Here is a 10,244-nt window from a genome sequence, read left to right as displayed (position 1 = left end):
TTGAAAAACTCCCGTGGTTGAGAACACCAGTTTAAACAAGCCAGTGTGAAGCATGCAGTCCTGGCCTATTTTGTACCTGAGATGTCACAAGTGTCTATTTGCGGATGCCACAGAAGCTCTGTATCCAGCTAGCCCTTCCTGACTGCTCAGCTCGTTTTCAGGGGACAGAGCTGGCTCCAGCGCCGGGTTCTGGTGTAGGCAGGTGGGGGCAGGCAGATGCTTCTGTCTGGAGGACGGGTTTGGTCACGTGGCTGCCCCAGTGCCCTTGGCCTAGGGCCAGGTGGGGTGGAGCAGAGGCTGTGCCCTGGGAAAGCTGCCCTCCGTCTCCAAGGCTTCTCGGCCGTGTTTCCTGCCTTCACAAAAGGCTCTCAGGAAACCCAGCAGCCGGTTGCTGCCAGGAAGTAAAGGACACACAGATTCTAGGGCCGTGGGAAAGGGGGTGAGCGAGGACAGGGAGGCCCTTCCATCTGAGCACACGCCTAAGGAGATCTGGGGAAAAAGAATAGCAAAAGCTTCCTGTGAAGTGAAACCCGCTTTCTGCACCGAAAGGAAGAGATTCTGGGCTGCCGTTTAAAGTATATATCATTCTCTTCCGGGGCACCTGGGTGGCTCCGTCGGTTGAGCGGCCGACTTCGGCTCAGGTCACGATCTTGCGGTCCGTGAGTTCGAGCCCCGCCTCGGGCTCTGTGTTGACAGCTCAGAGCCTGGAGCCTGTTTCAGATTCTGTGTCTCCCTCTCTCTGACCCTCCCCCGTTCATGCTCTGTCTCTCTCTGTCTCAAAAATAAATAAACGTTAAAAAAAAAAATTAAAGTATATATCATTGTCTTTTATAACAGAAGACCCTGCAAATGGGCTGGACTTGTTACAATCCACAGGGCTGAAACCCATCATTTCTAAAATTCAATTTGCCACTAGAATTTTAACTTGACTTTGTTGAACACTTAATAGAGGCCAAGCAGAATTTTCTCCATGTATTTGCAAGCCTGTTTTAAGTAGTACATTTTAAATCATAACTCTCTTGAGAATAATATGGCAAATTTGCTTTCTTATAGAGCCCATCTGAGAATACATCAGATTGCTGCATTTTTGTCCAGTCTAGACTTTCTTTCCTTTTGTTACTTTGCTGTGAATCCCTATAATAACATTGTGCTGGGACAGGGCTAGAAATGTTGTCCTATGGCCAGTTTGCTATCGTCAAAAGGAGTCCTCATGCTTCTGCAAGAGCTGTTTTGTGAGGTCCTTCAGAAAGTCTAATGGCAGGGTCCCTGGGTGGCTCAGTAGGTTAAGGGTCTGACTTCGGCTCAGGTCACAATCTCATGGTTTGTGAGTTCGAGCCCCACATCAGGCTCTGTGTTGACAGCTCGGAGCCTGGAACGTGCTTCAGATTCTGTGTCTTCCTCTCTCTCTACCCCTCCCCAGCTCTTTCTCTCTCTCTCTCTTTCAAAAATAAACATTAAATTTTTTTTAAATAAAAAAAGAAATTCTAATGGCTATAAGCAAATTATTTGAAAGAGATTATTTAAATTTTACATGGACAGGAATTAAATATTCAAGCATAATAGATTTCACTGATTAAGATTTCTATTCATATGGTGCAGTAATGAAAAAAAGCATATAATGAGAATGCACTTTTAAAAATATTTTTTATTTGTTTAATGTTTATCTATTTTTGAGAAAGAGAGAGAGAGACACAGAGTGCGAGTGGGGAAGGGCAGAGAGAGACAGAGACACAGAATCTGAAGCAGGCTCTAGGATCTGAGGTATCAGCACAGAGCCTGACGTGGGGGCTCAATCTCACAAGCTATGAGATCATGACCTGAGCCAAAGCCGGACACTCATATGACTGAGCCACCCAGGCGCCCCTAAAAAATATATTTAAATCATCAGTTCCCTCTATGGCTCCCCCAGAAAGGAGCTGCTTTGTTCCCATTGAAATGCAGCCATCACTCAATGGTAATGGAATGCATCACGGAGGGGTCAGTAAAGAACTCAGCCAGAGGGACACATCCTTGTCCAAGTTAGATGCATCCCTCCAGGGTGTGCAGAGACCCCAAACTGGAGGGTCCCTTACTTGTCTCCAGCGTCTGAGCCGACTGTCAGATGATGATGTCTGCTCTGTTGGGTTGTATTGGTCGCTAACCATGCATTCCCCCAACAGGCCCCAGGCCCCTGGAGTGTCTAAGACTTACAATGACACAGCAGTGACAGTGTGTGTGTGTGTGTGTGTGGTCCTGTGTCGTGCAGTAGATTGCAGAAACGCGGCTCCTAGGTTAAATGGGGGTGAGTCATGCCTCAGTCATGCCCTTTGGAAAGAACTTAAAGTAAGTTCCGGTGGCCTCTCACAATTGTTAAAGGAGGGATTGGAAAGGTCGTGGTAAGAACGTTTGCGATTAGAAAGAAACCTCCCGTATTACCTCTTACAAATGAGGGACGGAGGCCTGGAGAGGTGTGATGACCCACCTGTGTCCCACAATCAGTGGGAACAGAGCCAGCCTAGGGCCTGGTTCTCATGACTCTTACTGCTGTTCATTCCCTGTGCCCCACCACCAAAGTTAGCCAGTAAACAATGAAGCAAATTGGGAGACATTGTGGATACTTTCTGTGTCCTTATAGCATTCGTTATCATTTATTAAAATCATCTAGTGGTCTATTTCCTCCACTAAACTGTGAGCTCCTTAATATAGGAATTTGGTTGTTCGTGTGTTTGTTTCCCCTGTGCCTAGCCCCACTTCCTTAACACACGGTGGGCACTTAATAACTTGGAGAAAAAAAATCGTATTTATTTTGAATTTGTCCTGACCATTTTTACTTCAGCTCTTAAGGGGCTATACTGGGAAGATATACAGCTGACCCTTGAACAATGTGGGGATTAGGGGTGCCAGCCCCGTGAAGTCAACAATCTGTGTATAACTCTTGACTCCTCAAAAACGTAACTACTAACAGCCCACTGTTGAAAGGAAGACTTGCCAATAATATAATTAGTTGATTGACACACATTTTATATGTTACATGTATTATTTACTTATTCTTACAATAAAGGAAGCTAGAGAAAAAAATGTTATTAAGAAAATCAGAGGCACCTGAGTGGCTCAGTCAGTTGCGTGTCTGACTTCGGCTCATTCATGATCTCGCAGTTTGTGGGTTCAAGCCCTGCGTCAGGCTCTGTGCTGACAGCTCGGAGCCTGGAGCCTGCTCCAGATTCCGGGTCTCCCTCTCTCTCTGCCCCTTCCCTACTTGCGCTCTGTCTCTCTCCCTCTCTCTCTCTCAGATACACACTAAAAAATTTTAAAAATCAAAAGAATAAGAAAAAGAAAAGAAAATCATAGGGCAGAGAAAATACACTCACAGTACTGTATTTATCCAAAAAGATCCATACGTCAGTGCGCCCATGCCATTCAAACCCATGTTGTTCAAGAGTCTGCTCTTTTGGTCAATGTCCAGCGAAGGAAACAGAAATTACTCTGTATCTTTACACAGATGTATAAAATAAGAAATAGCTACATAGTGTGGAAGACAAACAGAGGGTGAGGAGGTTATTAGTGGCAGAAAGTTGGAGGGAAATTAGGAGGAGATTTTGTTAACAGGACTGTTTAAAGGGAACAGGCATCGCTGTACCATGGAGGGAACGGCCTTCCAGGAGGCGGGGTCTTTGTCAGATAGACCCAAAGCTGGAGGCCCCACAGGAAGCAGAAAGAGGGGGAGAAATACCCTGGCTTTTCTCTCCTGCTGCTGCCCTTGACAGCAAAGGGAGAAGGGAAAAGGAAACGACCTGTGGGAAACTTACCTACCCTCCTGGTGTGATCAGCTCATCATTTGCCTCCAACATAATGGAGGTTCTTCAAGCTCATCCACTACCCTTTGTACTAATTCAATATTCAGCAAGCAACCCTCATACCTCAAACCTCATTCTGTTGCCATATTGTTATTTCAACCAAAAGACAAAGAACTTTTTCTCCTTTCTTTCTTTTCTTTTTCTTCTTTTTTTAAATAGCTGATCAACAGGTAAAGGAAAAAAATCAAAACAACTGAATTTTGTTAGTTCAGGGGTTTCACTTGCTTCTTTTTGTAAATTAAGAATGAGGGACCTAAAACTTTTTGACTGCTGCAACAAATAAAGCACATATTTCAGCACGACCATGAAGGATGCAGATGTCAACGAGTGAGGGTCAGCCTCCCAGCAAAGGTCCTAGAGTTGCTTGGATTATTTTACAAGTTCCACGTGAGGGTCATCTTTCACAACTAGATGCTTCTTTCCCCTTTCTTTTAGAAAAAGATAGAAGTAAATTCTAGCCCAAAGAAAGAAAGATATCCCTGGCTTAGAGTTAGGGAAAAAAAATGAAATGAAAGAAGAGACATCTAAAGCGTCTTCTTGCTGAGAACCTACCTCCTGCTGTCTCTGGCAGTCCTGACCTCATCCCTGAGAATAAGCTTCGAGAGAAACCCAGAAAGAACTCTCTTTACTGCTCCACTTTCAGATATGCGCACAGTTCAATTTGTTGATCTCAATGGCTGCAGCAGAAGCTGACAGATATCGACATTTATAAAAATGCTGCAAGCCAGATAAGACTGAGATTAAACCAGAGCAGCTCCCAGAGCCGAAGTTTCCCTTGCCCCCTGAGTACGGCTGGCAAGCACACTGCACGATGCATATTAGATGCTATCAGGGTGTTATTGCTAGTATGGTACTGGTAGTGTGGTTAGGAGATTAGGCACAGTTTTCGAAGACGCATGCAGAAGTATGTAGGGGTGAAGTGTGAGTGACGTTTGTAACTTATTTTCAAATGATTCAGCAAAGATGATTAAACATACAAATATGAAAAAAGTTAATAATTATTAAATTTAGGTGGTGAGTATACGGATGTTCTGTTTTTTCAAAGATTTTGTGTTTGAAATTTTTCATAAGAAAACGGAGGGAAAATTAACTGCTCTCCTTTTGGCAATTAGAGTTTTTATCATCAACTACTAGTATGGAATTGGTTTAGTATAAAATGTCATATCTCTCCAGTTGGCAAATCTGAACCAATTAACCAGAATCTAAGTGAGATAACAAATTGACTTTCTTTTTTCTTAATGTTTATTTATTTTTGGGAGAGAGAGAGAGAGAGAGAGAATGTAGTTGGGGGAGGGACAGAGGATCCAAAGCAGGTTCCACACTACAGCAGAGAATCCAATTCGTGGCTCAAACTCTCAAACCATGAGATCACGACCTGAGCCGAAGTCAAATGTTTAACCAACTGAGCCACGTAGGCACCCCAAGAATTGACTTTCTAAACCTGGCAAACATGAGTCATCAAACCCTTGACTAGAGGTCACATGATGAGCAAAATACTGTGACATTCTAACGACTCTAGTAGGAATGTCTGTTACACTGACTTAGGTTGAGGGCAGTATTCTCAGCTGTTCATTCAGCCTGTAAGCACCTGCTATGGGCCCTACCATTGGGGAACAGGCACAGTCTACTCTCCAGAAGTTTCCAGACCACCGGGGAGATGAACTTGGAAACAAATGTGGGCAGTGAAGTGTGACTGGTGCAGTGATTGAGCAGAACAGGCCACAAGTATAAGAAAGAAACAAAGGCAGCAGTTGATCAGCGCAGAACTGGCAAGACAGGATTCAAGAAGGAGCATTTCAGTCAGAGAGGTTAATGAAGGAATAATTTACAACAGTGTGGAAGGGTTATGGAAAACCAACAAGGTTGGTGAGGCTACCAATAGTGGGGACCCATTAACACCGTCAGTCTAAAAGGGACAAGAGGAGGGAGCACTACCAGAACTTAGAGAAGGCCATTGTAGCTTTTGGTTAAAGGATTCAGTCAACCTGCAGGGACCCAACTGAGAGGGAACCAGGGGAGGAAATATTCTGATCCTGTCTTTGCACCCACCTCTCATCTCCTATAGAGGCTCCCACCTCCTGAAACCAGCTGGAAGCCAGGAGATCAGAAAGCTTGGTTGGTGCAGTCCCTAAAGTTCAGTCTCCAGAGAGAGAGGACAAGGTAGAACAGGCCAGGGCCAATAACACTGTTTTGCAAAAATGCGTGATGCCGGAGAAGACCTTGAAATAGAAGTAGGAGAAAAAGAGGCAGAGAGGTGTCCACTAGAGGAGAGTAAAGGACATGTTATGTGGCAGAAAACAGCCTTGCATGCTCAGGAATTGAGGGCTTCTCAAAATAAGCTTTGAATAAGCTTTGAATTGTTTTACCAGTGGAAGAAAGGACTTAGTCATAAACATCTCCCTCTCTCATGTATTGTCCCTTAGGATCAGACTTTTACCATTTTGGCATTCTTAAATATGCAAAAGAAATGAGTTTTAAATTCATCAAGAAACGTGGCTGGAAACATTCCCTTCAAAGTTATTTTGGCGCGGTATTATTGGTCTGCTTATCATGTGTATATGCCTTGTCCTCCCCCGGGATTTTAAGCTTTTGGTTTTTTTTTAAAGTGTATTTGAGAGAGAGAGAGAGAGAGAGAGAGAGAGAGAGAGAGAGATGTGCAGGGACAGAGAGAGAGAGAGGGAGGGAGAATCCCAAGCAGGCCCCGTGCTGTCAGCATAAAGCCCAACTCAGGCCCCCACGCGGGGCCCGATCCCATTCACATTCCTCTTCTGTAGGTTCATAAATTGCATTAATGATCTCAAATCGCTTATCAAATGAGATCATGACCTGAGCTGAAGCTTAACTGACTGAGCCACCCAGGTACCTCAGACTTGAAGCTTCTTGGAGGCAGTGATGAGACTGGACTCACCTTAGCACCTCATATTTAAATAATGATACACGTTTACTGATTGATTTATAGACAATGTATGGCCTGCATCCATGTTCTGAGAGCAGAGAAACTTGGGCAACACTTACAAGAACTAGCTGCGAGTAACCATAATACTAACAGATCACAAGTGAATTCAAAATAAAGGCATCTTATATCAATGATTCCCAATAAGTTTAAATATGAAGATCTTCTCTGAGTGTGGAATATTTTTACAGAGTCTACATATACTAATAAGATCAGTGTATACTAATTAACTAATGACAGAAAGTTGTTCTGGGTTCATATATTTATAATTTATTGACCAAAGCATCCATAATCATTCAAAAATAGTTGTATGTATTATTCAGTACACATTTAATGCTTGGGGTCTGTATGGGTCTTAAAAATCTTTGTAATAATTCTATAGTTAAGAGTCTTCCTATTATAAGTGACAGAAACTCAGCTTAAGTTAGCATAAGCTAAAAGGGAATTAATTAATAACTGAGATATTCCTGAGGTGGCACTAGTTTTAAATAAGGCCCTATCTAGGCATTGAAATGATGTCACCATGCTTTTCTCTCCCTCTTTCATCTGTTAACTTTGTTATCGCTCTGTTGGCTTCTCCAGCTGATTTTCTCTAGTTGGGAGCAAAGATGTCCACAGGAAATTGTAAGGATGTGCTGTCCTTATAGCTGGTGAGCCAGTAAAAAGAGAACAGCCTCATTCAACATTCCTTTCCATCCCTTATTGTGGATTTGTATCAGCCCTGATTGCATTAAATGCCCATCTCATCCCAACACAGCCTCTAAGAAGAAAAAAACTCAGTTTGTCAACAGAGATCATGTGGCCCTCATGTGAGGGAGAATAGGAGAGGGAGGTAAAATTGGACCTACGTGATTTATAAATGGCAAAAATGCTGAATAGACTAGAAAGTACAGATGGGTATTACTGTAATCCACAGGCTGTGAATAATACCCTTTCCATTCCTCTTTCTTTTTCTCGCTTATTCATAAAAACACTCTTAATTTTTACTTTAGGTCAGGTACTGTAACAGTAACACATCAGTGAACGTTAAAACTCAGTAGTATCTTATAATCCCTTATCTTGTTTTTATTTTGTTGTTTGCAGTGATTCGTGTAACCCTTCAAAAATAATATGAACTCTATTTTAATTCTATAGTTTGTTTTAGCTTTCCTGCATGTATATTCAGTCAGCAAATATTTATTGGACAAGTACAATGTGCTATTTAAAATAGTGCATAGAGGAGCGCCTAAGTGGCTCGGTCGGTTGGGTGGCCAACGTCAGCTCAGGTCATGATCTCATGGTCTGTGAGTTCGAGCCTCGCATCGGGCTCTTTGCTGACAGCCCGGAGCCTGGAGCCTGCTTCTGATTCTGTGTCTCCCCCCCCCTCCCTCCCCCACTCACACTCTGTCTCTCTCAAAAATAAAAAGACATTTTAAAAAAATTTTAATAGTGAATAGAAATCTACAATCTAAAATGTTTTTTGGCTTTTATTTGCCAAAATCCAAATTGAGAATTCTTTAAACAGTGAATAACATTACAACCACTCCAAATAAATTTCCAGGTCTGCGGTTATCTGTTGATATTAGTGCTATTGCTGAAGAAATAATACAACTTTGTACCATAAGGAAAGTGAAGAAAGTGTTCTTTATGTCCATTTTCAGTAACTTTGTGATTCTTAACCAATATTCTTTATTTATTATAATATAAAATACTTGGGAGATTATTTTTAGTCTTCAGATGTTAGGCTGTACTTTTATCACGGTAATGAGAATGTTTTAAAACAGGGTTGTTTTTCACAAATATGAATTACATATTGTGTTCATAAGTATGAGTGATAGTATTTGAGTTGTAATGTCCTAATAAATTTTTTTGAATTTATAGAAAAGACTATACTCTGTTGACCTTTTTAATATTCTGCTCTCTCATTGGCTACCTATCTTAGACCTTTCTTCCATATTAGTAGGAATTGTTACAAGAAGAGGAGGAGTAGAAATGCCAGCCAGTCAGAAACCAGAATATTAAAAAGGTCACCGTTGTACAGTTTTCTGCTGTAATTCATAAAAAAAAATATTAAACATCCAATATTTCACCTCAGGACCAAGATTGTAATGAGAACAGAAAATGGCACAACACTAATTCATCTTCATGACAAATATTGTAATGAGAAAGGCAGGATATCAGCTGTAAATATTTGGTCACCGTTTTAAAAATATCTTATATCCTTTATAACATAATGAGAGTAAATTTATACTTCCAAAAGTTGAGTCCTCTCACTAAATACTTACTGCCTTTTAAATTAATAGGACTCCTTTGGGACTACACTGAAATTAGGCTTTACCCCAAAGAAAGCTGCTCCTACCTGAGGTTGCAAGAAAGAGATATAAAAGACGTTCGTTATAATAAAACAAACGACTAGACATTTTATTTTGGCTAATTTCTACTTTCGCTATTATGAAAGCCTTTAAGTGTGACTAATTATAATTTTCTCACTACTTTACATGGTTACTTCATTACCACCTTCGTATCGATATATCTCCAAATAAGTAGTATTCCTTCATGATTAATTCTACCATATGATAGAAGTTGCATTATATGGCTAATAGTAACAGAAAAGGGGGTTGTATATTCAGAGTCTGAGGGGACTCAGGCAGTAAATCAGTCCAAACCAAGTAGTAAGGCCCATATGCATTCAACAGAGTTTTGTATCTTTCTCTTTCCTTGTGTCCGTACGTGAGGTGGGAGGGAGGACAACCAGAGTCCTACACGAGCTCGAGATCTAGTTTCAATCAGCCGTATTTCAGAGTTGTGAACAGGAGTGAGAGAGCTAGCAAGGTGGAGGCAGCCAGAGACCAGAGACAGCAGAAATTTATTATTGCCTTTAGGCAGAGGGCAAAGAGAGTAAATACTGTCACCAGAGTCCTGGATGACAGGACTCAGGCAACAGGAGCTGTAGTCACAGAGGGATGAAGCCGCTGCCAAACCAGTGATGCAAAGCAGGGAGAGAGGAGAGGAGAAATACTGCCACCTCTCTCTTCTCGTGTCCCATTGGCCAAACCCACCTTAACACCAGCTATCAAGGAAGCCTGGGCAAGGGTTGCATCAGGGGTAGGCTCTGTGGATCAGAGCAGGGAAAATGATGGGGAGGGGCACCACCGATGGACAATAAGCAACAGACATGTTAAAGGGGATTCTGAGCAAGCTTTGCTGAAGGCAGGTTCTGGGGTCTCTTGGAGCACAGTGGAAAGAGACGAGAATGGATGGAAGAGAGAATGGAGAGGGGAAAAGAGGGAATGAAGGAAAAGGGAATCGAGTATAGCTCTCTGAGTCTGACTAGAATCTAGTGAAGCTATTTTAGGATATTACTTGGAAAGCCGCCTTAAATGAATGTAAGTACAAATAAAACTGCCAAACAACTGTATAGAATATCTCCTGGCACATCCGTTTTGAAATGGGAAATGATGCCGAGAGATTGTGAACTT

This window comes from Prionailurus viverrinus, chromosome C1 (assembly GCF_022837055.1).
Source record: "Prionailurus viverrinus isolate Anna chromosome C1, UM_Priviv_1.0, whole genome shotgun sequence".
Lineage (NCBI taxonomy): Eukaryota > Metazoa > Chordata > Mammalia > Carnivora > Felidae > Prionailurus > Prionailurus viverrinus.
Note: the sequence above shows the minus strand (reverse complement) of the source record.